We start from the raw sequence: 26,692 nt of genomic DNA on the forward strand, positions 1-26,692 counted from the left end.
CATACACATTTAAGGTTTCGACGCAGTCATTACATGTTGGTAGCACATGCTACAGACCTTGACATTCCAGCATGTTTAAGTTTCATGATATTGGCCATAAGACACCCACATAGGTCCAGGTCTCCTAGTCGGGCTTAAATTGCTCTGAGCGTAAATTGTATGGCGATCTTCACGAGCTGGAGCTAGAAGCCTTGAAGGTGTCTGGCTCGTGCTTCTCCATCAGAAACGTGAGAGCGGCATCGAGCTCCTTCTCGAGCTCCACCTCCTTCTCCATATACTCTCTCTTGAGCTGCACCTTCTTCTTCTCGTGTGCCTTTATCAGTTCGTCCCTTTTAGACATAAACTCCTCCACGCCCTTAGCCTGGCAATCTATGAAATGCTGCACTTCCTCCTTCCTGCAGAGGGTGAGATGGATTAAAAAAGATAGCGTTTCGCTATTTTGAGATGGGTACGAGAAGCCAAGAATACATGGCATGCTGATCAGGAGAATTCTGTCCCCAAACACACATTTGAAGATTACATCCTAGAAAAAAGATTGATCCATCTCGCCGTGTCAAAGATGGAATATGAGTGTTCCATAAAAAATATTATAACATCCTAAGGGCATCTACAATGCACAGCCTCTTAACCAGGCGCTTAAAGAGGGAAAAGAGTGGGATCTCATTAAGCACCTATCGCAAAAGCTTGAGCTTCCAACGCGCAGCCGCTTAAATAGACGCTTGGATTATTAAAAAAAATCAACAGTGCACAACAAATTGGCCTAGGCGCCCGACTCCTCTTATGGCAGCGATGCCAGCCTGATGCCGACCGATGCTGGGATTGAAACAGGTGGTTGCCAGATTGGCTAGGATTTTATTTCTTAGCGCCTGCTCTAAGCGCCTCCATTGTAGATGCCCTAAGAGCACGGACTCATATTTTGTGACGCGGACCGACAAAATAGAATCATCCAGTCAAGTACCAGTTACGCACCTTAGCCTGCGATTTTCAGTAGTCCCAGAATCCACATCATACTGTCTAGCCTTTGCACGCTCCTCCTGCAGTCCCTTCTCATATTCACTTTCTTTCTCCTCCATGGCCTTGTAAAGGTTTTCTATCTGGTCATCGAAAAATTTCTCCTGGGAAGACATCTACAAAGTGTAGGAAACAAGGTGAACAAGGCAATGAAATCATAACAAGGAAAAGAAAAATAGGAACCATCAGGAAGACAAATTGGAAAAAAAATATGTATTGCACAGAAAAAAAATAGGAACCACCAGGAAGTTTCAGTCTAATGTTGGGCATGCCCATCTTATTTTAAGTCATTGGCATGCATAGAGTTTGGAAATAAATGTATGCTTAATGTTCATATGCAGGTTCACAAAATTATATATATGAGAAACATGTTAGCTATATCCATAATTTCGTGTTTTGAGATTTGCATGTTTTCATCACCTTCATTGCGGCGCATCCACATTTGACACCTTAATAAAGTCAAATTCAGAACAAGGTCAATATTGCTTAGATGTGACTATCACTCAACCACTAATACATTCTCAATGGCTGACATGCATACACATGTATTAGTTCTACCTAAATATGGATTGCTTTAACACGAACAGTATAATGCTGCATAGTGCCGAGACATAAATAATGCAAACTTTAAATTAATTAATACTGTTGTATACCCCAGTAGAGATAAGAAAATCTGCACTCAGTCATATATACTGGTGTAACTGTTGAGAAACCATTACCTCTTCCTCATGCTCCAAGTGCTTCTCTTTAATCCGACGCATGAGCACCTTATTCTCTTCACTAGTCTCCCGACATTTCTGAGTGATGACACCAAGCGATTCTTCTACAACTTTAGAGTGTTTCTCTGTCTTCACCACCCTGTTCTTCATATGATTCAGTCGCTGATTGTCTAGACTCATTTGTTTCATACCTACCACTACCATTTCATTATAAGATCTCATATCGTATTTCAGGCAACTTTTTCCTGAAAACATAATAAAGCACTTATGTTAAAAGTATAGTACAATAGGCAATGTACTCCCTCCGTGAAGAAACATAAGAGCATTTATAGATCACTAAAGTAGTGATCTAAATGCTCTTATATTAGTTTACAGAGGGAGTATCTGCTAAGAGCATCATATAGTATTGAAGGTCATATTCAGTAGATGCATAACAGATTGTGTGGGTGATACATTTTTTTACAGTGCTTCAGTGTGTATTGAACTTGCAGGCCGCGTCTTCATAATAAACAGAACTTGCAGGTCATGTTCAGTAGACGCATAGTAGATTGTGTGGGTGATGCATTTTTTTACAGTGCTTCAGTGTGTATTGAACTTGTAGGCCACGTCTTCATAATAAACAGAACTTGCAGGTCATATTCAGTAGATGCGTAACAGATTGTGTGGATGATACATTTTTTTACAGTGCTTCAGTGTGTATTGAACTTGCAGGCAACGTCTTCATAGCAAACCGAATAAAGCTGCCTTTGTTTCTTCTTACGGATGTAATTGGCTTCTTGTTACTAGGAGTAATAGCTTTTACTAATATAATGTGAACCAAGTCCTGGCCATCAGAGCAGGTATCCATATATAGTATACACACAAAAATGATACAGATGAACTATGAATTGCCACATGGATGCAGAATCTATGCATATTATATGAACAAACAACAAAGGATGGCATGATCAGAGAAAAAACTGCAAATACATAGGTGAACAAAGAGGGGCAGGGATCTCTATCCCTCATCTTCTCCGAATTATCCCAAGCTACCCATTGCATATTGGCTTCTACTACTAATATAATGAAGAAAACATGCCATCTGAACAATCACATGATCATAATGCAAATGCTACCAAGCCCCAAAAGTTAGTAATCAAATACATCGGAAAACTTAACAGATCGGGTGTATTCTGCTTCAAATACACGTTCTGAAGTTCGAATGAGGTCCAGGTATTGTCAATTGCGAAACATAAATATCAATGTCAAGTTCCTTAAAAAAGTTAAGATGTCAATGCAGGAAAGAACAGAGAAATATGCAGCTTGACAGGTGTATCATGTTGCATCTGCAGCAATTATCATTGGTGGCAGAGAATTTAAGGCTACAAAATTTCAGCATCAAACAGGTATTTACCATATAACTGAGCAATCATATGGAAGCAAAAGCATTAAATGCATGAAAATAAGTTAAACAGTATACCCGGGTGGTGCTTATTGAAAATCTCCATATCCTCTTTGTTGGCTAAGAAACCATATAACAGTCTTTTCCCACCAGGTAAGAACCGACGCTTAGACGGAGCTTGCCATGCTTCCCTGTCTGTTCTTTCACCGACAAGTGCTTATGCAGACGTTCAGCATCCATATAACCCACGGCAGAGCTTTCAAATATTAACACACTCATGCCACGGTGCCCACCTGGACCGTAGGCATGTCGTGCTTTGATTGCATCATATTCATGGAAATAATCGAGAAGCTCTTCATTGCCCATGCCTAACCACTAGAGAGCATCAAAGTACAGCAATGTCAGAATACAATAATCATCATCGCTGATCATTGAAAGATTATTAAAGAGATGTTCTATTAAAGTGCAACCAACATATTTTTTGGGACAACAATTAAAAAAGTGTGGAAAACATAATTGTAATCAAAGTTTTACTATAGGAACCTGGTACAGGAATTGGTCTCTGGACTTGCATGTAGAAAATGATGTAAATATTCGATGGAGTGCTAATTGAACAACAACCATATTCTTGTGCTCATTTGTGGATTAATTTTATATCGACGTGTGCCAAAAAAAAGCTAAATGCAAACTGAGACCATGACTACTAAAACAAAGCATTGACACCATGGTTTTTGCAAAATTTAAGACGATAGACCCATATCTGTATTTTGCCTATTTTAGTGCAGAAACATACTTATTTTAATTTTATAATTTTATAAGAAAATATATAATTGTATCACCCAATCTCATTGCTAAATTAGGATAGCACATATGAGGCTAATAAGTACCTTCCAGTTTCCATTTAGCTTCTGGATGTGTCAATAACACAGTTTCTGTTTTTGCTCAGTGGCATATAAAGTGAAAATGCCAAATATGGTACAAATGCCAACAAGTACATTAATCGCAACAAATATAAATAAATGAATATGTAAATTTGTATACTTGATAAATTAATGATGTGGTATGCAAAGAATCTTTTCTACGAGTCGAGCTTAGCAAAGCCAATGTAATAGTGTACCATAAGGCACATACATGAAAGTGCAACGGATTCACCAACTCTTACCATATCAACACAGTAGAAACACATATTTGTATTTGATGTGGAAGAGGTTCATGACCAGAAGGAAGAAAATACATCACCTTGTCATCATTATCTTGTTCCAGTAAAGTGTTCATGACAATAACCATTGGTGGCCATACAATCTCGCGATCAGTGCTTCCTCGTAATCCTTCCCATTTCCCAAATTGCTCACCAGGTGGTAGCAGTGTAGTTCCTAACTCATGTTCTAGCAATGTGGCAAATTCTCTGTGGAGCTTAACTCTTCTAGAGCCCTTCGTTCTAGCATGTCTCACTAAAGATTGTAGCCCATTGAACCAGTCAATTGCCCCAGGTCCATTTTGGCATGCCGGACAATGCCATGGCCTAGTCTGATCATGTATTTGCTCCTCATTTAAAGTATCGATGACTTCAAAGAATTTCTTGAACCATTTATTCTTTTTTTGAGTCTCAAAACTTTTTTCACTTTCATCAGAATCATCCTCCTCGCTCATATCATCATCAATGTCATCATCTGACAAATCCTCAACTTCAGAGCTGTCCTCGGGGTCAAAACTAGATGAAGGAACATTGTCCTTATTGCTTTCAGGGCCATATGGATGAGACCTGGATGACAACTGCGAACCATTTGCCAGAGCTGGCCACACAACTGGATTTTCTCTCGGATATGTTTGTGATGATGGCCCGCGATTGTCTACGGCAGCAGGCCTACGATCAGAAGGTTGCGTTCCATAGTTCCTCAAAGGAAGTGAAGATCCTCCACTGCCATTGCAAGCTTGCCATGCTGCAGTATGTGAAGCATTTGAGGAGGAGCCTGATGGTGGCCATTGTCCCCTCCCAGCTGCTTGGCCTGATTTCTTCCAAATCTCCCCTGGATGCAGGACATGATTATGCAAGCATTATTAGACAGAACAATCTATACATATTTTTCCGAACAACAATTCAAAAAGTGTGGAAAACATAAGTGTAATCAAAGTTTTACTATAGGATCCTGGTACAGGAATTGATCTCTGGACTTGCATGTAGAAAATGCTGTAAACATTCGATGGAGTGGTAACTGAACAACAACCATATTCTTGTGCTCATTTGTGGATTAATTTTATATTGACGCGTGCCAAAACAAAGCTAAATATCAACTGAGACCATGACTACTAAAACAAGCACTGACACCATGGTTTTTGCGAAATTTAAGACAACAGACTCTTATCTGTATTTTGCCTAGTTTGCTGCAAAAACATACTTATTTTAATTAATAATTTTATAAGAAAATATATAATTGTATCACCCAATCTCATTGCTAATAAATACCTTCCGGTTTCCATTTAGCTTCCAGATGTGTCAATAACACAGTTTTTGTTTTCGCTCAGTAGCATATAAAGTAAAAATGCCAAATAAGGTACAAATGCCAACAGGTATATTAATCGCAACAAATATAAATATTGTATACTTGATAAATTAATGATGTGGTATGCGAAGAATCTTTTCTTTGAGTTGAGCTGAGCAAAGCCAATGTAATAGTGTACCATATATGGCACATACAGTGGTGCTATCGATGTAATTTCTTAACTAAAAGATGATTTCTTGTGGTAACGAAGAGAGTCAACTATCACCCTTATACTAACCCCAATATTGATAGGTCTACGCCGGAAAAAGACTCTAACTGGTCTTGGTCAAACTTTTCAAGAAAATAAAACTTTGCTCACACACTAAACTTAGAAAGAGAAGGCCTACGTCGTTAATTTTCAAGAAACCAAATTAATATGCATAGCTTAATTTACAGAAAAAGAGAAGATCATGCGGCACTCCTTTTTGTTTGAGACCTGATAACCAGTACAACACAAATTGCATGTGGTGGCTCTTCTCTAGAGGGGCTTCACAGATTGTCTATTAATATTCAATGATTTTACCAGTAAATGCATCAAATATTTTAAGATTTCCAAATCAATTGAGGGGCGAAAGAAAAGACAGGGCAGGTTTTTGCCCGACATGAGGCAAAAACAGAATCAAAGTCCAAAACAAGGCAGTACCACTGTACCAGGATCAGGTGATTATTTACACATAATCTTTTTGGGGGGTAACCGCAACACGAACTCAGAACCGACCAGAAGGCTTAAGAGACAACATGCCCATATAACTTTGCAGAAAAACCTCTCCAAGAAAAGGAAGGTAAAAAATATTCCTTAGGTAATCTTGCAACTGTCATTGCAGCTGCTAACCGTCGCCGCACTCGTAGGAAACCGTTATTTACACTTACCTTTTTTAGTGTAACCGCAACACGCATGCTGAACCGACTAGAAGGTTCAAGAGACAACACGTGTCCACCAAACTTTTCAGAAAAACCTCCCGAGGAAAAAAAGAAGTACAAAGGAGTCCTAGGTAATCCTGAAACTGCCATTGCTGCCGCTAACCGGCGCCGGACTCGTAGGAAAGCAATAGCCCAGAAGATCGTTGTGACTGGATGACGAAGCCAGCCTTCGGCAAGGGCTTTGTCGATGTGGTGTGTCGACCGGGGATCATCCCCACCCTCCATGAGTCTCATGGCCGCTGTCAGCCATCAACATCATCATGGTCAATCGCCAGATCCGCCGCCATCAATCCTCAAGCGCCAGATCTGCCGCCATCAATCCTCGCCAGATCTGCCGCCATCAATCCTCAAGCGCCAGATCCGCCACCATCAATCCTCAAGCCCCAGATCTGCCGCCATCAAGCCTCAAGCCCAGATCTAAAACTGTTATCCACGGTTGCTCACCGGTAACAATGTCAGCGACAACAGCCACCGGCCGAAGACCTAAACCCTCAGGCCCGAAGAGTTGATGGAGACTGAGCCCACGGCTCATCAACGCCGGCAAGACAAGACTTGAGTCAGGCATCATTCTTGGATGCATCGCTGCCGTCACCGTCAGAAGCAGCGCCGCCCTACACACAAAGCCTACCCTATCTACAGCGGGAGCCAAACCCACCCACCCCCCCTAGTCACCGGAGTAGACGACGGAGGAGGCACAGACTGGCGGCGTTGAATTGCATACCAGCAATGGCAATAACTGGCTAGATATCATCGCTGAAAACCCCCTAATCGGCAAGCAGAGAGAAACCGGTTAATCTGCATAAAACTCCCAGCCAGATGAACCAAACGCCCAAACGAAACATCCAACAATTCCGCACCTACACGAATCAGCATTACCGAGCCCCTCCCCTCCTCCTCAGTGCTCACCGCGATCGAGCGAAACCTAGACCCCTATCGGAACAATCCGCCCGCCCCACCAGCCAAATCGACCCACATCCGGCGATCCCCGGGAGACGAGGAACAGGGGAACACGAACCCGGCCGCAACATCTTTTGCGGAGGAGACGAACGGACAACTGAGAAAAAGGTAACAGCAAGGACGACGCGTACGGGTAAACACCTCACCTCTTCCGCGAGCAGCCATTCCAGGGTTGCCGTTGCCGCTGCCGCTGCCGCCGTTGCCGCGAGGCCCGCCGCCGCCGAACATGTCGGGCGTCTCGGCGGCTCGCGGCGTGGGTTTTAGGGCGGGCGGGAGGAGGGGGAGGCGCCTTCTATATAGCCAGCGCCCAACGGAAGGCTAACTGACGAGTGGGCACACTGCCCGTTGATTGGGGGAGCCCTCGCCCGCTTCGCATCCCGGCCGGGCGCACCCCTCACGCTGACCAGTGGGGACGGGAGGTTCGCCCCAGGTTTCAGTTGGCGGGGCGGCGTTCGACGGTTGACGGGGTGTTTCCTCCGCGCAAACCCGCTTCGTTTCACACGGTTCGTCTTGCCTGCCAGTTTGGTGAAATTTAAGTGTGAAGAACATTTTTTTTTCTTTTGCGTGTGAAGTGTGAAGACCATTGCAAACGTCTGATTTGCCAACGGCGGGATTGTTTCTTTTCCAATCGCGCATTTGACTTTCACCGAGTTGGTGAGGAATCGAAGGGTGTAATCGGCATGATCAATCCTTGGGAAATGTTTGCTCTTCTCACTAAAGAGTACTATCTCTGACTTCCGTAAGCACATGCCCAACACTGCGATGCATGTAAGTCTGTTGTCACTATTTTTTTAAAATTCATCATACTCTCTAACTTTAGAGCTCTCCCAATCGGTCAAGGTGTTTGATTTAGATTTGGTCTAGATTAATGACTTGTCAAATCATCAAATCAAAATCAACAACAACCGGCCTACAAAAACACATCAGCTCTGTGCAACCTCACCAATATTAGTACATGGGTCACCAGCGCAAGAAAATTTCCCACATATGTGTGGGTTCGCTAGGTTGATTAATAGATATCACAAAATCGCACCACCTAGAAGGGCCCACCAAAGCACCGCATTAAACCCATTAACTGCGACTTCTTGAGCGCCCTAGGGCTATGCCACGTCATCATCAACAATTTAGCGATAAAGGGTAAAAACATGCACAGTTCTACTCGTTCCTTCCTCTCGTCTTGGTCATTTTGATTGGACCATTTGCCATACGTTGGATGAGAGGGAAAAGGAAGGTTCCTGGAAGTTGTCTGCCATGAAGCCATCAAAGCCCACTGATTACGATGCCTCCCTCTTGTTTCCTCTTCCTCTCCTCCCACACGCAACCTTCTACTCCTACCCCTGACATCTTCCCCTTCTTCTCCTTAACATCGTGATGAGCGTGGGGGTCATGACATCGAGATCGGTGACGTAAGCTAGTGGGGAATGGGGATACAACATCAGCGTTCCATATCCGATGGAGGGGTCGCTTAGCAGGTATAGGCCCAGAACACTACTAAGAAGGAGGTGCCCTGGAGGAGCATCATCAGGAGGTTGGGGGAGGCTATGCGGATCGGATCGACCACAGCTCCGCCGAGTTTCCTCCAATGCGATGAACCTTGATACGTCTCCAACGTATCTATAATTTTTGATTGCTCTATGCTATTATATTATCTATTTTGAATGTTAATGGGCTTTATTTTTCACTTTTATATCATTTTTGGGACTAACCTACTAACCGGAGGCCCGACCCAAATTGTTGTTTTTTTTGCTTATTTTAGGCTTTTGAAGAAAAGGAATATCAAACGGAGTCCAAACGGAATGAAACTTTTGGGGACGTGATTTTCTCAACAAACGTGATCCAGGAGACTTGGAGTGACCGTCAAGAAACAAGGGAGGAAGGCCCGAGGCAGGGGACGCGCCTACCCCCCTGGGCGCGCCCTCCACCCTCGTGGGCCCTCCGTTGCTCCACCGACGTACTTCTTCCTCCTATATATATCCACATAACCCCAAACATCCAGGAGCACCACGAAAACCTAATTCCACCGCCGCAACCTTCTGTACTCGAGAGATCCCATCTCAGGGCCTTTTCCGGAGCTCCACCGGAGGGGGCATTGATCACGGAGGGCCTCTACATCAACTCCATGGCCTCTCCGGTGATGTGTGAGTAGTTTACTTCAGACCTACGGGTCCATAGTTATTAGCTACATGGCTTCTTCTCTCTCTTTGGATCTCAATACAAAGTTCTCCTCGATTTTCTTGGAGATCTATTCGATGTAATCTTCTTTTGCGGTGTGTTTGTCGAGATCCGATGAATTGTGGGTTTACGATCCAGATTATCTATGAACAATATTTGATTCTCCTCTAAATTATTTTATGTATGATTGGTTTATCTTTGCAAGTCTCTTCGAATTATCAATTTGGTTTGGCCTACTAGATTGATCATTCTTGCATTGGGAGAAGTGCTTAGCTTTGGGTTCAATCGTGCGGTGTTCGATCCCAGTGACAGAAAGGGAACCGATACGTATTGTATTGTTGCCATCGAGGATAAAAAGATGGGGTTTATATCATATTGCATGAGTTTATCCCTCTACATCATGCCATCTTCCTTAAAGCATTACTCTGTTCTCTTGAACTTAATACTCTAGATGCATGCTGGATAGCGGTCGATGTGTGGAGTAATAGTAGTAGATGCAGGCAGGAGTCGGTCAACTTGTCTCGGACGTGATGCCTATATACATGATCATACCTAGACATTCTTATAACTATGCTCAATTCTATCAATTGCTCGACAGTAATTCGTTTACCCACTGTAATCCTTACGCTCTTGAGAGAAGCCACTAGTGAAACCTATGGCCCCGGGGTCTATCTTCCATCATATTAATCTTCCAATACTTAGTTATTTCCTTTGCCGTTTATTTTACTTTGCATCTTTATTTCTCTTTATCATAAAAATACCAAAAATATTATCTTATCATACCTATCAGATCTCACTCTCATAAGTGACCGAGAAGGGCTCAACAACCCCTTTATCGCGTTGGTTGCGAGGTTCTTATTTGTTTGTGTAGGTGCATAGGACTTGAGCGTGATCTTCTACTGGATTGATACCTTGCTTCTCAAAAACTGAGGGAAATACTTACGCTGCTTTACTGCATCACCCTTTCCTCTTCAAGGAAAAAACAACGCAGTGCTCAAGAGATAGCAAGAAGGATTTCCGGCGTCGTTGCCGGGGAGATTCGCGCCAAGTCAAGTCAAGATTTGACTCCCATAACGAGTCATTTCTGGCGCCATTAACAAGTCAAAATATACCAAGTACCCATCACAAACTCTTATCCCTTGCATTACATTATTTGTCATTTGCCTCTCTTTTTCCTCTCCCCCACTTCACCCTTGCCGTTTTATTCGCCCTTCTTCTGTTCGTCTCTCCATTTGCTTTGATGTCTTACTTGGCTCGTTTGCTTGTTTGGTTGGATTAGTTGTTTATTTATTGCTAAACAGAGAACCTAAGATCTATGGATCCTCATCCGCTTGCTAATCTTTTTAAGAGATCCAATTATGATGAACCAATTGCTAGTGAGTTTTGTGCACTAGATTATTTTTATGAGGTTTTGCTTGAAATTCGTGAATCTTAAAAGTGTGATGAATTACTTTATGAAGCGATTCACGATAGATCTTTGAATAAAAAGCATGATTGCAATGTTTTTATAATAAATTCTATTTATGTAAATTGTGCTAATGATACGTCTCCAACGTATCTATAATTTTTGATTGCTCCATGCTATGTCATCTACTGTTTTGGGCAATATTGGGCTTTATTATCCACTTTTATATTATTTTTGGGACTAACCTATTAACCAGAGGCCTAGTCCAGAATTGCTGTTTTTTGCCTATTTCAGTGTTTCGAAGAAAAGGAATATCAAACAGAGTCGAAACAGAACGAAATCAACTGGAGAAGTTATTTTTGGAAGGAAAGCTACTGGATGGACTTGGACCCCACGTCAGGAGCCAAGGGAGGTGCTCACGAGGGTGGGGGGCTCCCCCCCTAGGGCGCGCCCCTTGCCTCGTGGGGCCCCCGAAGCTCCACCGACGTACTTCCTGCACCCATATATACTCACGTACCCTAAAACTTCCAGAACAGACAATAGATCGGCAGTTCCGCCGCCAGAAGCCTCCGTAGCCACCGAAAACCAATCTAGACCCGTTCCAGCACCCTGCCGGAGGGGGGAATCCTTCTCCGGTGGCCATATTCATCATCCCGGTGCTCTCCATGACGAGGAGGGAGTAGTTCTCCCTCGGGGCCGAGGGTATGTACCAGTAGCTATGTGTTTGATCTCTCTCCCCCGTGTTCTTGAGGTGATACGATCTTGATGTATCGCGAGCTTTGCTATTATAGTTGGATCCTATGATGTTTTCTCCCCCTCTACTTTCTTGTAATGAATTGAGTTTCCCCTTTGAAGTTATCTTATCGGATTGAGTCTTTAAAGATTTGAGAACACTTGATGTATGTCTTGCCGTGCGTATCTGTGGTGACAATGGGATACCACGTGATTCACTTGATGTATGTTTTGGTGATCAACTTGCGGGTTCCGCCCATGAATCTATGCATAGGGGTTGGCACATGTTTTCGTCGTGATTCTCCGGTAGAAACTTTGGGGCACTCTTTGAGGTCCTTTGTGTTGGTTGAATAGATGAATCTGAGATTGTGTGACGCATATCGTATAATCATACCCACGGATACTTGAGGTGACATTGGAGTATCTAGGTGACATTAGGGTTTTGGTTGATTTGTGTCTTAAGGTGTTATTCTAGTACGAACTCTAGGGATGTTTGTGACACTTATAGGAATAGCCCAACATATTGATTGGAAAGAATAACTTTGAGGTGGTTTCGTACCCTACCATAATCTCTTTGTTTGTTCTCCACTATTAGTGACTTTGGAGTGACTCTTTGTTGCATGTTGAGGGATAGTTATATGATCCAATTATGTTATTATTGTTGAGAGGACATGCACTAGTGAAAGTATGAACCTTAGGCCTTGTTTCAACGCATTGCAATACCGTTTACGCTCACTTTTATCATTAGTTACCTTGCTGTTTTTATATTTTCAGATTACAAAAACTATTATCTACTATCCATATACCACTTGTATCACCATCTCTTCGCCGAACTAGTGCACCTATACAATTTACCATTGTATTGGGTGTGTTGGGGACACAAGAGACTCTTTGTTATTTGGTTGCAGGGTTGCTTGAGAGAGACCATCTTCATCCTACGCCTCCTACGGATTGATAAACCTTAGGTCATCCACTTGAGGGAAATTTGCTACTGTCCTACAAACCTCTGCACTTGGAGACCCAACAACATCTACAAGAAGAAGGTTGTGTAGTAGACATCAAGCTCTTTTCTGGCGCCATTGCCGGGGAGGTTAGTGCTTGAAGGTATATCTTTAGATCTTGCAATAGAGTCTTTTAGTTTCTTGTTTTATCACTAGTTTAGTTTATAAAAGAAAACCACAAAAAATGGAATTGAGTTGTCTCATACGCTTCACCTTTTTAATATCTTTCGTGAGTATGATGGAAAGGATAACTGTGCTCAAGTGCTAGAAGAAGAAATCTATAAAATGTTTGGCATATAATATGTGAATGATGAGCATGATTGCAATGTTCTTAGTACGAATTCTTTGAATATCCATGATACTAATGATGATTGCACTAGTTATGATGAAAATGTCTCCTATAAACATGTCAATTTTTGTGGAGTGCATTGGGTTTGTAAGTACACACCAAATAGGTGTTGGGGAATGTAGTAATTTTAAAAAAATTCCTACGCACACGCAAGATCATGGTGATGCATAGCAACGAGAGGGGAGAGTGTGATCTACGTACCCTTGTAGACCGACAGCGGAAGCGTTATGACAACGCAGTTGATGTAGTCGTATGTCTTCACGGCCCGACCGATCAAGCACTGAAACTACGGCACCTCCGAGTTCTAGCACACATTCAGCTCGATGACGATCCCCGGACTCCGATCCAGCAAAGTGTCGGGGAAGAGTTCCGTCAGCACGACGGCGTGGTGACGATCTTGATGTTCTATTGTCGCAGGGCTTCGCCTAAGCACCGCTACAATATTATCGAGGATTATGGTGGAGGGGGGGCACCGCACACGGCTAAGAGAACGATCACGAAGATCAACTTGTGTGTCTAGAGGTGCCCCCTGCCCCTGTATATAAAGGAGCAAGGGGGAGGAGGCCGGCCCTAGGAGGGGCGCGCCAGGGAGTATGATTCCTACTCCTAGTTGGAGTAGGTTTCCTCCTTTCCTAGTCCAACTAGGAGAAGGGGGGAAAGGGGAGAAGAGGGGAAGGAAGGAAGAGAGGGGCCGCACCCCAAACCCCTTGTCCAATTCGGACTAGGCTTGGGAGGGGCGCACGCCACCTCCTGGTCCATTCCACTAAGGCCCATTAAGGCCCATTGCTTCTTCCTAACTCCCCGGTACCTCCGAAAATACCCGAATCACTCGGAACCTTTCCGATGTCCGAATATAGTCGTCCAATATATCAATCTTTACGTCTCGACCATTTCGAGACTCCCCGTCATGTCCCTGATCTCATCTGGGACTCCGAACTCCTTCGTGTTGGGGAACGTAGCAGAATTTTAAAATTTTCTACGCATCACCAAGATCAATCTATGAAGTCATCTATCAACGAGGGAAAGAGGAGTGCATCTACATACCCTTGTAGATCACGAGCGGAAGCGTTCAAGAGAATGGGGTTGATGGAGTCGTACTCGACGTGATTCAAATCACCGATGACCAAGTGCCGAACGGACAGCACCTCCGCGTTCAACACACGTATGGTTGGGAAGACGTCTCCTCCAACTTGATCCAGCAAGGGGGAAGGAGAGGTTGGTCAAGATCCAGCAGCACGACGGCGTGGTGGTGGAAGCAACGGTGATCTCGGCAGGGCTTCGCCAAGCGCTGGGAGACGGAGGAGTGTCACGGGAGGGAGAGGGAGAGGCCAGGGGCTTGGGTGCGCATCCCTCCCTCCCCCCACTATATATAGGGTGCCTAGGGGGGGCGCCGGCCCTAGGAGATCCAATCTCCTAGGGGAGCGGCGGCCAAAGGGGGTGCCTTGCCCCCCAAGGCAAGGGTGGCGCCCCCACCCCTAGGGTTTCCAACCCTAGGCGCAGGGGGAGGCCCAAGGGGGGTGCACCAGCCCACTAGGGGCTGGTTCCCCTCCCACTTCAGCCCATGGGGCCCTCCAGGATAGGTGGCCCCACCCGGTGGACCCCGAGACCCTTTCGATGGTCCCGGTACAATACCGGTGACCCCCAAAACCTTCCCGATGGCCGAAACTGGACTTCCTATATATGAATCTTTACCTCCAGACCATTCTGGAACTCCTCGTGACGTCCGGGATCTCATCCGGGACTCCGAACAACTTTTGAGTTACCGTGTGCTAATATCTCTACAACCCTAGTGTCACCGAACCTTAAGTGTGTAGACCCTACGGGTTCGGGAGACATGCAGACATGACCGAGAAGCCTCTCCGGTCAATAACCAACAACGGGATCTGGATACCCATGTTGGCTCCCACATGCTCCACGATGATCTCATCGGATGAACCACGATGTCGAGGATTCAATCAATCCGTATACAATTCCCTTTGTCAATCAGTACGTTACTTGCCCGAGACTCGATCGTCGGTATCCCAATACCTTGTTCAGTCTCATTACCGGCAAGTCACTTTACTCGTACCGTAATGCATGATCCCGTGATCAACCACTTCATCACATTGAGCTCATTATGATGATGCATTACCGAGTGGGCCCAGAGATACCTCTCCGTCATACGGAGTGACAAATCCCAGTCTCGATTCATGCCAACCCAACAGACACTTTCGGAGATACCTGTAATGTACCTTTATAGTCACCCAGTTACGTTGTGACATTTGGCACACCCAAGGCACTCCTATGGTATCCGGGAGTTGCACAATCTCATGGTCTAAGGAAATGATACTTGACATTCAGAAAAGCTACATCAAACGAACTACACGATCTTTGAGCTAAGATTAGGATTGGGTCTTGTCCATCACATCATTCTCCTAATGATGTGATCCCGTTATCAATGACATCTAATGTCCATAGTCAGGAAACCATGACTATCCTTTGATCAACGAGCTAGTCAACTAGAGGCTCACTAGGGACGTGTTGTGGTCTATGTATTCACACATGTATTACGATTTCCGGATAACACAATTATAGCATGAACAATAGACAATTATCATGAACAAAGAAATATAATAATAACCATTTTATTATTGCCTCTAGGGCATATTTCCAATAGTCTCCCACTTGCACTAGAGTCAATATTCTAGTTACATTATGATGAATCGAACACCCATGCAGTTCTGGTGTTGATCATGTTTTGCTCTAGGGAGAGGTTTAGTCAACGGATCTGCTACATTCAGGTCCGTATGTACTTTACAAATCTCTATGTCTCCATTTTGAACACTTTCACGAATGGAGTTGAAGCGACGCTTGATATGCCTGGTCTTCCTGTGAAACCTGGGCTCCTTGGCAAGGGCAATAGCTCCAGTGTTGTCACAGAAGAGAGTCATCGGGCCCGATGCATTGGGTATGACTCCTAGGTCGGTAATGAACTCCTTCACCCAAACTGCTTCTTGTGCTGCCTCCGAGGCTGCCATGTACTCCGCTTCACATGTAGATCCCGCCACAACGCTTTACTTGCAACTGCACCAGCTTACTTCCCCACCATTCAAAATATACACGTATCCGGTTTGTGACTTAGAGTCATCCAGATCTGTGTCGAAGCTAGCATCGACGTAACCGTTTACGACGAGCTCTTCGTCACCTCCATAAACGAGAAACATTTCCTTAGTCCTTTTTAGGTACTTCAGGATATTCTTGACCGCTGTCCAGTGTTCCATGCCGGGATTACTTTGGTACCTTCCTACCAAACTTACGGCAAGGTTTACATCAGGTCTGGTACACAGCATAGCATACATGATAGACCCTATGGCCGAGGCATAGGGGACGACACTCATCTTTTCTCTATCTTCTGCCGTGGTCGGGCATTGAGCCGTGCTCAATCTCGTACCTTGCAATACAGGCAAGAACCCCTTCTTTGACTGATCCATTTTGAACTTCTTCAATATCTTGTCAAGGTACGTGCTCTGTGAAAGACCAATGAGGCGTCTCGATCTATCTCTATAGATCTTGATGCCTAATATATAAGCAGCTTCTCCAAGGTCCTTCATTGAAAAACACTTGTTCAAGTAGGCCTTTATGCTTTCCAAGAATTCTATATCATTTCCCATCAACAGTATGTCATCCACATACAATATGAGAAATGCTACAGAGCTCCCACTCACTTTCTTGTAAATGCAGGCTTCTCCATAAGTCTGCATAAACCCAAACGCTTTGATCATCTCATCAAAACGAATGTTCCAACTCCGAGATGCTTGCACCAGCCCATAAATCGAGCGTTGGAGCTTGCACACCTTGTCAGCATTCTTAGGATCGACAAAACCTTCCGGCTGCATCATATACAATTCTTCCTTAAGGAAACCATTAAGGAATGCCATTTTGACATCCATTTGCCATATCTCATAATCATAGAATGCGGCAATTGCTAACATGATTCGGACGGACTTCAGCTTCACTACGGGTGAGAAAGTCTCATCGTAGTCAACCCCTTGAACTTGTCGATAACCCTTAGCGACAAGCCGAGCTTTATAGATGGTCACATTACCATCCGCGTATGTCTTCTTCTTAAAGATCCATTTATTTTCTATGGCTCGCCGATCAACGGGCAAGTCAGTCAAAGTCCATACTTCATTTTCATACATGGATCCTATCTCGGATTTCATGGCTTCCAGCCATTTGTCGGAATCCGGGCCTGCCATCGCTTCTTCATAGTTCGAAGGTTCACCGTTGTCTAACAACATGATTTCCAAGACAGGGTTGCCGTACCACTCTGGTGCGGAACGTGTCCTTGTGGACCTACAAAGTTCAGTAGCAACTTGATCTGAAGTTTCATGATCATCATCATCAACTTCCTCTCTAGTCGGTGCAGGCACCTCAGGAACATTTTCTTGAGTTGCGCCACTTACCGGTTCAAGAGGTAATACTTCATCAAGTTCTACCTTCCTCCCACTTATTTCTTTTGAGAGAAACTCTTTCTCTAGAAAGGACCCATTCTTGGCAACAAAGATCTTGCCTTCGGATCTGAGGTATAAGGTATACCCAACAGTTTCTTTAGGGTATCCTATGAAGACGCATTTTTCCGACTTGGTTCGAGCTTTTCAGGTTGAAGTTTCTTGACATAAGCATCGCATCCCCAAACTTTTAGAAACGACAGCTTAGGTTTCTTCCCAAACCATAATTCATACGGTGTCGTCTCAACGGATTTCAACGGAGCCCTATTTAAAGTGAATGCGGCAGTCTCTAAAGCATAGCCCCAAAATGATAGCGGTAAATTGGTAAGAGGCATCATAGATCGCACCATATCTAATAGAGTGCGATTACGACGTTCGGACACACCATTATGCTGAGGTGTTCCAGGCGGCGTTAGTTGTGAAACTATTCCACATTTTCTTAAGTGTGTGCCAAATTCGTGACTCAAGTATTCTCCCCCACGACCTGATCGCAAGAACTTGATTTTCCTGTCACATTGATTCTCAACCTCACTCTGAAATTCCTTGAACTTTTCAAAGGTCTCAGACTTGTGTTTCATTAAGTAGACATACCAATATCTACTCAAGTCATCAGTGAGGGTGAGAACATAACGATAGCCACCGCGAGCCTCAACACTCATTGGACCACACACATCAGTATGTATGATTTCCAATAAGTTGGTTGCTCGCTCCATTGTTCCTGAGAACGGAGTCTTGGTCATTTTACCCATGAGGCATGGTTCGCACGTGTCAAATGATTCGTAATCAAGAGACTCTAAAAGTCCATCTGCATGGAGCTTCTTCATGCATTTGACACCTATGTGACCAAGGCGGCAGTGCCACAAGTATGTGGGACTATCATTATTAACCTTACATCTTTTGGTATTCACACTATGAATATGTGTAGCATTACGCTCGAGATTCATTAGGAATAAACCATTCACCATCGGAGCATGACCATAAAACATATCTCTCATATAAATAGAACAACCATTATTCTCGGATTTAAATGAGTAGCCATCTCGTATTAAATGAGATCCTGATACAATGTTCATGCTCAAAGCTGGCACTAAATAACAATTATTGAGGTTTAAAACTAATCCCGTAGGTAAATGTAGAGGTAGCGTGCCGACGGCGGTCACATCGACCTTGGAACCATTCCCGCCGCGCATCGTCACCTCGTCCTTCGCCAGTCTCCGTTTATTCCGCAGCTCCTGCTTTGAGTTACAAATGTGAGCAACCGCACCGGTATCAAATACCCAGGAGCTACTACGAGTACTGGTAAGGTATACATCAATTACATGTATATCACATATACCTTTCGTGATGCCGGCCTTCTTGTCCGCTAAGTATTTGGGGCAGTTCCGCTTCCAGTGACCACTTCCCTTACAATAAAAACACCCAGTCTCGGGCTTGGGTCCATTCTTTGGCTTCTTCCCGGCAGCTTGCTTACCGGGCGCGGCAACTCCCTTGCCGTCCTTCTTGAAGTTCTTCTTACCCTTGCCTTTCTTGAACTTAGTGGTTTTATTCACCATCAACACTTGATGTTCCTTTTTGACTTCTACCTCTGCTGATTTCAGCATTGCAAATACTTCAGGAATGGTCTTTTCCATCCCCTGCATATTGAAGTTCATCACAAAGCTCTTGTAGCTCGGTGGAAGCGACTGAAGGATTCTGTCAATGACCGCATCATCCGGGAGATTAACTCCCAGCTGAGTCAAGCGGTTATGCAACCCAAACACTTTGAGTATGTGCTCACTGACAGAACTATTTTCCTCCATCTTACAGCTGAAGAACTTGTCGGAGACTTCATATCTCTCGACCCGGGCATGAGCTTGAAAAACCATTTTTAGCTCTTCAAACATCTCATATGCTCCGTGTCTCTCAAAACGCTTTTGGAGCCCCGGTTCTAAGCTGTAAAGCATGCCGCACTGAACGAGGGAGTAATCATCAGCACGTGTCTGCCAAGTGTTCATAACGTCTTGGTTCTGTGGGACGGGTGCGTCACCTAGCGGTGCTTCTAGGACATAATCTTTCTTGGCAGCTATGAGGATGACCCTCAGGTTCTGGACCCAGTCCGTATAGTTGCTGCCATCGTCTTTCAGCTTGGTTTTCTCTAGGAACGCGTTGAAGTTGAGGACAACGTTGGCCATTTGATCTACAAGACATATTGTAAAGATTTTAGACTAAGTTCATGATAAATAAGTTCATCTAATCAAATTATTCAATGAACTCCCACTCAGATAGACATCCCTCCAGTCATCTAAGTATAACATGATCCGAGTTAACTAGGCCGTGTCCGATCATCACGTGAGACAGACTAGTCAACATCAGTGAACATCTTCATGTTGATCGTATCTTCTATACGACTCATGCTCGACCTTTCGGTCTTCTGTGTTCCGAGGCCATGTTTGTACATGCTAAGATCGTCAAGTCAACCTAAGTGTATTGCGTGTGTAAATCTGGCTTACACCCGTTGTATTCGAACGTTAGAATCTATCACACCTGATCATCACGTGGTGCTTCGAAACAACGAACCTTCGCAACGGTGCACAGTTAGGGGGAACACTTTCTTGAAATTTTACGAGGGATCATCTTATTTAAGCTACCGTCGTTCTAAGCAAATAAGATGTAAAACATGATAAACATCACATGCAATCAAATAGTGACATGATATGGCCAATATCATTTGCTCCATCTTCGGGGCTCCATGATCATCGTTGTCACCGGCATGACACCATGATCTCCATCATCATGATCTCCATCATCGTGTCTTCTTGAAGTTGTCACGTCAACTATTACTTCTACTACTATGGCTAACGCTTTAGCAATAAAGTAAAGTAATTACATGACGTTTATGTTGACACGCAGGTCATAAATAAATAAAGACAACTCCTATGGCTCCTGCCGGTTGTCATATCATGGACATGCAAGTCGTGATTCCTATTACAAGAACATGATCATCTCATACATCACATATATCATTCATCACATCCTTTGGCCATATCACATCACAAAACACTTGCTGCAAAAACAAGTTAGACGTCCTCTAATTGTTGTTGCAAGTTTTTACGTGGCTGCTATAGGTTTCTAGCAAGAACGTTTCTTACCTACGCCAAAACCACAACGTGAATTGCCAATTTCTATTTACCCTTCATAAGGACCTTGTTCATCGAATCCGATCCGACTAAAGTGGGAGAGACAGACACCCGCCAGCCACCTTATGCAACTAGTGCATGTCAGTCGGTGGAACCGGTCTCACGTAAGCGTGCGTGTAAGGTTGGTCCAGGCCGCTTCATCCCACGATGCCGCCGAATCAAGATAAGACTAGTAACGGCAAGATAATTGACAATATCGACGCCCACAACTACTTTGTGTTCTACTCGTGCATAGGAACTACGCATAGACCTGGCTCAGATACCACTGTTGGGGAACGTAGCAAAATTTTAAAATTTTCTACGCATCACCAAGATCAATCTATGGAGTCATCTACCAACGAGGGAAAGAGGAGTGCATCTACATACCCTTGTAGATCACGAGCGGAAGCGTTCAAGAGAACGGGGTTGATGGAGTCGTACTCGACGTGATTCAAATCACCGATGACCAAGTGCCGAATGGACAGCACCTCCGCGTTCAACACACGTAAAGTTGGGAAGACGTCTCCTCCAACTTGATCCAGCAAAGGGGTAGGATAGGTTGATGAAGATCCAGCAGCACAACGGCGTGGTGGTGGAAGCAACGGTGATCTCGACAGGGCTTCGCCAAGCGCTGGGAGACGGAGGAGTGTCACGGGAGGGAGAGGGAGAGGCCAGGGGCTTGGGTGCGCAGCCCTCCCTCCCCCTACTATATATATTGGGTGCCTAGGGGGGGCGCCGGCCCTAGGAGATCCAATCTCCTAGGGGGGCGGCGGCCGAAGGGGGTGCCTTGTCCCCCAAGGCAAGGGTGGCACCCCCACCCCTAGGGTTTCCAACCCTAGGCGCAGGGGGAGGCCCAAGGGGGGCGCACCAGCCCACTAGGGGCTGGTTCCCCTCCCACTTCAGCCCATGGGGCCCTCCGGGATAGGTGGCCCCACCCGGTGGACCCCCGGGACCCTTCCGGTGGTCCCGATACAATACCGGTGACCCCCGAAACCTTCCCGATGGCCGAAACTGGACTTCCTATATATGAATCTTTACCTCCCTGATGATGACGACGAAGTGCCGCTGAGGGCGTGAAGGAACAGGAGGGCGCCGGCTGGCAAGACCCCACAAACTACTCCGGCGCCTGAGGCCGCAGTCCGGGAGGGTGGTGATACCACTCGGGTTTCTGTGACCTTCGCTGAACCTCTGACGAGTGTCCGGCCTTCGACGTCGACTGCAAATCCGCCTTCTCTTTTTGCCACACACCACATCCCTGAGGACCAAGTGGGTGCCGCTAAAGAGGCTATACGCCAGGCGGGGATCATGATGGAGCAAGTGAAGGTGGTTCGGGAAGCCAGCCAAGCAGCTTATGACGCGAGCTCAGCTCTTCAGAGCAACGTCCAGGTCAGTCGATTCACCGCTTGTTCTGTTAGAATATGCTATCTAAAGAATCTCTTTTCCGAAGATCTTTATATCTATACGCCCACTGGGTGCGCCAACTGTCGTGGTTCTAACTCTGACAGTGATGTAGGGGGGTATGTATGGAGAGGCTAGATCTTAGCTATGGAGGAGTTGTAAGCACACGAGGATTACGAGTTCGGGCCCTTCTCGGAGGAAGTAACAGCCCTACGTCTCGGTGCCCGGAGGCGGTCGACTGAATTATGTGTGTATGAATAACAGGGGTGCCAACTCTTGATACTGAGGAGGGGGGTGGCTTATATAGAGTTTGCCAGGCCCCTCCAGCCCTCAGTAATGCAAGGTTTAAAGTACATTAAGACTGGGGGTTACTGGTAACACCCCTAATAAAGTGCTATGATGACCATAAAAGCTACTTAATGACCGACCGTTTGCGTGCAGGGTGACTTTAGATCTCCTGGCAGTCGAGTGGTTGGAATTTGGTCGAGAGATTGCTTCGTGGTCGAGTGTCTTGAATCTGTCGAGTGGGATACCTCCAAGTCGATTGAAAGGTGACTTCTTCTAGGGATGTCCTTGGGTAGGGTACTTAGGACAGGTCCATGCCCCTATCCTAGGTACATAGCTTCATCATTAGCCCCCGAATGGATCGAGGTTCGAGTGGGGAAGGAGTTGGGGATCTTCCCGACTGGTTCTTCATGTTATATGAATGTCTTGTTTTGGATCAATTGTCATGGATGACGTCGTCAACTTCTTTCAGTCGCCTTGATCCATTCTTGGCCTCTTGTCGAGTGAATTTCTTTACTTGTGAAGTTCCGAGTGACGGTGTGAAAGGGATCTTCTGTTTGACGAGTTATTCTGCGGCCCGCGGATTTTTGCGGGATTTGAATTTCGAGAAGCGCGCGGGACGGGGGCGGCCGCAGTAATCAGATGGGATAGGACGGAAGCTCCTTGATCCCCGCGCCACCTTTTTCGCCACGTACGGCTCGCGCGCCCGTTGCGGGATTTGACAGGATTGCCTGGGCCTACCAGTCAGCCACTCGGAAGCGACCTCTTATAAGCTGCCGGTTCGGGACCCCCGAACAGTGCGCCTTCACTTTTCCCCCTTCCTTCACAAGATCCTCCGCCACCTCCGCTCCCACCTTGGTGTCGTAGGTCTGTTCGAGCTTCACCGACGACGATGGTGAAGGAGAAGACGTCGGCTTTGGAGCGCGCGAAGAAGGCGGCGGTGCAGGGGAAGGGGAAGAGGTGCGCTCGGGGCGGATCTTCCTCGAGGACTGCTCTACCCAAGGATTGGATCCAGGGCGACTGGATGTCGTCGGTGATTCGGCAGGATGATCTCGATGATCTGGTCGAGGGGGGATTCATTCCCCACGAATCTGCGCGCCTCCCGGGGAAAGAAGTCGAACCCCAACCTCTTGATGGTGAGTGCGTCCTCCTCGCCACCCATATCGATCGTGGATTCTCTCTGCCTCCTCATCCTTTTTTCCGGAGCTTCTTGAACTTCTTCGGAGCGCAGCTCCATCACTTTACTCCCAATTCTATTGTGTATCTTGCTGCTTTCGTTTCCTTGTGTGAAAACTTCTTGGGTTGCCGCCCCCATTGGGTACTCTTCAAGCACATCTTCACTTGCCGCTCTCAGTCGGTCAAGAAGGCCAAGTCGAGTGACGAAAGGACGCAGGTGATCTAGCTGTGCGGGGGTCTGGCGATCCAGATGAGGGGAAAAAGTTCCTTTCCTTCTATCACTTTTTCCAAGTCAGTCTGTGGGTGGCAGTCGACTTGGTTTTACTGTAAAGACCAGGTGACCCCAGGACAGTCGACTGGGCTTCCCCCTTTTTCTCTGAATCGAGCACAAAAACCTGCCTCTCTGAAAGTGACGCCGGAGGAAAAGGCGCAAGTCAAGGTGCTGGTCGGTCGAGTGGTTCAGCTTGTCCACGAGGGTGTGACTGGCATGGACTTGTTGGAAGTCTTCCTTCGGAGGCGCATCCAACCGCTTCAGGCTCGTGACCACCCGATGTGGCTGTACTCGGGTCTCGAAGACACCACTCGGATTCACCCAGAGCAGGTCACTGACAAGATGTTGGAAGGGTGGCTATCGAGTATCACAGGGAACAAGGACAACCCCCGAGGAGCCAAGAGGATTCATCCACTCGACCAAACATACGAAGTGGACAAGGTCTGACCTTGCGTTTCCGACTGTGATCTTGCTTTCTTTATTTGTTCTTTTTGGATCAGTCGATTGACTTTTGTCTCGTTTGTTGTCCTCTAAGCCACTACTGAGATGTACTCGACACCCAATGGAGCACAGGAGCAGGCCGAGGAAGGAGAGGCGAGTGGAGGCGAAAGTGGAGATGAGGGAGAAGAGTGGGAATCTGACGGCGAAGGAGAGGAGGATGACGACGACGACTCCAGTGAAGAGGAGGAGGAAGAAGTCGAACCTCCCCGCTCGGAACGGCGATCCAAGCTTACACACGACCCTGCGTGGGAACGTGGTAAGGCGACTGTCCCTGTTGGGCAGTCATCGAAGCGCCCTCGGACCTCATCTCCAGCGCCGACAGAAAAAGCTCCCAAGCACCCACGTGCGACGCCGTCCAAGCCGCCCAAGGCTCTGCCCAAGATGAGGATGACTGTCCCCACCATTTCTGGGTAATAGTAGAATTTGTTTTCCTTTGTCGAACGTGATGGACTCTTGGTCGACTCATTGAATAAGCTGACTGACTTTCGAAATTTGCAGTGCTGCCACCTCGGAGATCTCCGCCAAGGACGATGATCAAGAGATGGAAGACGCTGTTACCTCCAACCCCGGTATGATTACTGATGCTCTGCTTTTAGTCGACTGACGATTTCTTATAATTTCGGTCGATTGGATTTTTCTTGTAGCTCCTACTCATGTCATTGACCTCCCTGATGATGACGACGAAGTGCCGCTGAGGGCGTGAAGGAACAGGAGGGCGCCGGCTGGCAAGACCCCACAAACTACTCCGGCGCCTGAGGCCGCAGTCCGGGAGGGTGGTGATACCACTCGGGTTTCTGTGACCTTCGCTGAACCTTTGACGAGTGTCCGGCCTTCGACGTCGACTGCAAATCCGCCTTCGCTTTTTGCCACACACCACATCCCTGAGGACCAAGTGGGTGCCGCTAAAGAGGCTATACGCCAGGCGGGGATCATGATGGAGCAAGTGAAGGTGGTTCGGGAAGCCAGCCAAGCAGCTTATGACGCGAGCTCAGCTCTTCAGAGCAACGTCCAGGTCAGTCGATTCACCGCTTGTTCTGTTCGGATATTCTATCTGAAGAATCTCTTTTCCAAAGATCTTTATATCTGTACGCCCACTGGGTGTGTCTATTAATCTTTTTGATGAGTGGGGGCACGCTAAGTGCACCCACTGGGTGTAGTCCCCGAGACTACGGTGGACTGCTGGCAGTCGACTGTAGTCTTTATATTGTGTTGCTTTAGCTGAACTTCTTCACTCGGTCTGGTCAGGCCATGTCGAATGGAACTGTACACGGTCGGCTGCGGGCAGTCGATTTTTTTTTTGGTCGAACCAGTGGGGGCACGCTGAGTGCACCCACTGGGTGTAGTCCCTGAGACTACTGTCGAATGTTTTTGATTCGGCTGTAGTCTTAGAAACGCCATCATTGTCTCTTGGTTACTCGGAAGCAACTTATCTTGGATGTCTGTCGACTGATTTTTTGCAGAAATCCTGTGAACTTGTGGCTCGCTACACTGAGTTGGAGAACAAACAGATCCAGCTGAACCTTGACTTGAAGCTTGCTCAGGAGAACTTGCAGAAGGCGAGGGACGAAGCAAAAGGTATGGCTGGTGAGCTTTTGTCGGCTGTCCTTTCTTTCTGGCCATCCTCGATGTTGATCTCACTAGCTGTTTCGTAGACAAAATGGAGGAGGCCCTGAAGAAGAAGGATCAAGACCTTGCCGAAGCGCAGAAGGAGGCCCTGAACAAAACGAAACTTGCTGAAGAAAAACTGGTTGCAGTCGGTACTCTTGAAAAGGAAAACTCCCAGCTAAAAACTGGTCTCGACACGGCTAATCGAGAGGTCAGCCATCTGAAGAATGGCAATATAGCTCTGAATGACAAGGCAAGTGAACTAGCGGGGAAGAGGAACGAGCTGGAGGCTTATCTCGGTGGACTCGCCAAGAAGCTGTTCGTCATGCTCGAGGGTAATTACTCCGGCCCGACTGACTTGCAGTTACCAAATCTGCGTAGAGCCACTGACTTATCCTTGAATTGTGTTTACAGAATTCTGCCAGAACTTCGAAGAGGAGACCAGTCGAGTGGAGACAGACTTGGACCCCATCAGTTCTCCAGTGAAGGACGAGGCTGCTATGAACGTGCTCCGACTGGAATCTCGTGTTGCTGTCGTTGTTGACTATCTTGCTCGATTGAAGGTTGCGATGTCACGGATCGACACGTCGCTCTGGCCTAGGACAACGCTTCAGAATGACCTC

General features: G+C 46.1%; 1 pseudogene; it reads right to left on the reverse strand.

Annotated features, from left to right (window-relative positions):
- Positions 1-7,757, reverse strand: LOC119272683 (annotated as a pseudogene).
- Between the last annotated feature and the right edge of the window lie 18,935 nt (positions 7,758-26,692).

Source organism: Triticum dicoccoides, chromosome 3A (genome assembly GCF_002162155.2).
Source record: "Triticum dicoccoides isolate Atlit2015 ecotype Zavitan chromosome 3A, WEW_v2.0, whole genome shotgun sequence".
Taxonomy (NCBI): Eukaryota; Viridiplantae; Streptophyta; class Magnoliopsida; order Poales; family Poaceae; genus Triticum; species Triticum dicoccoides.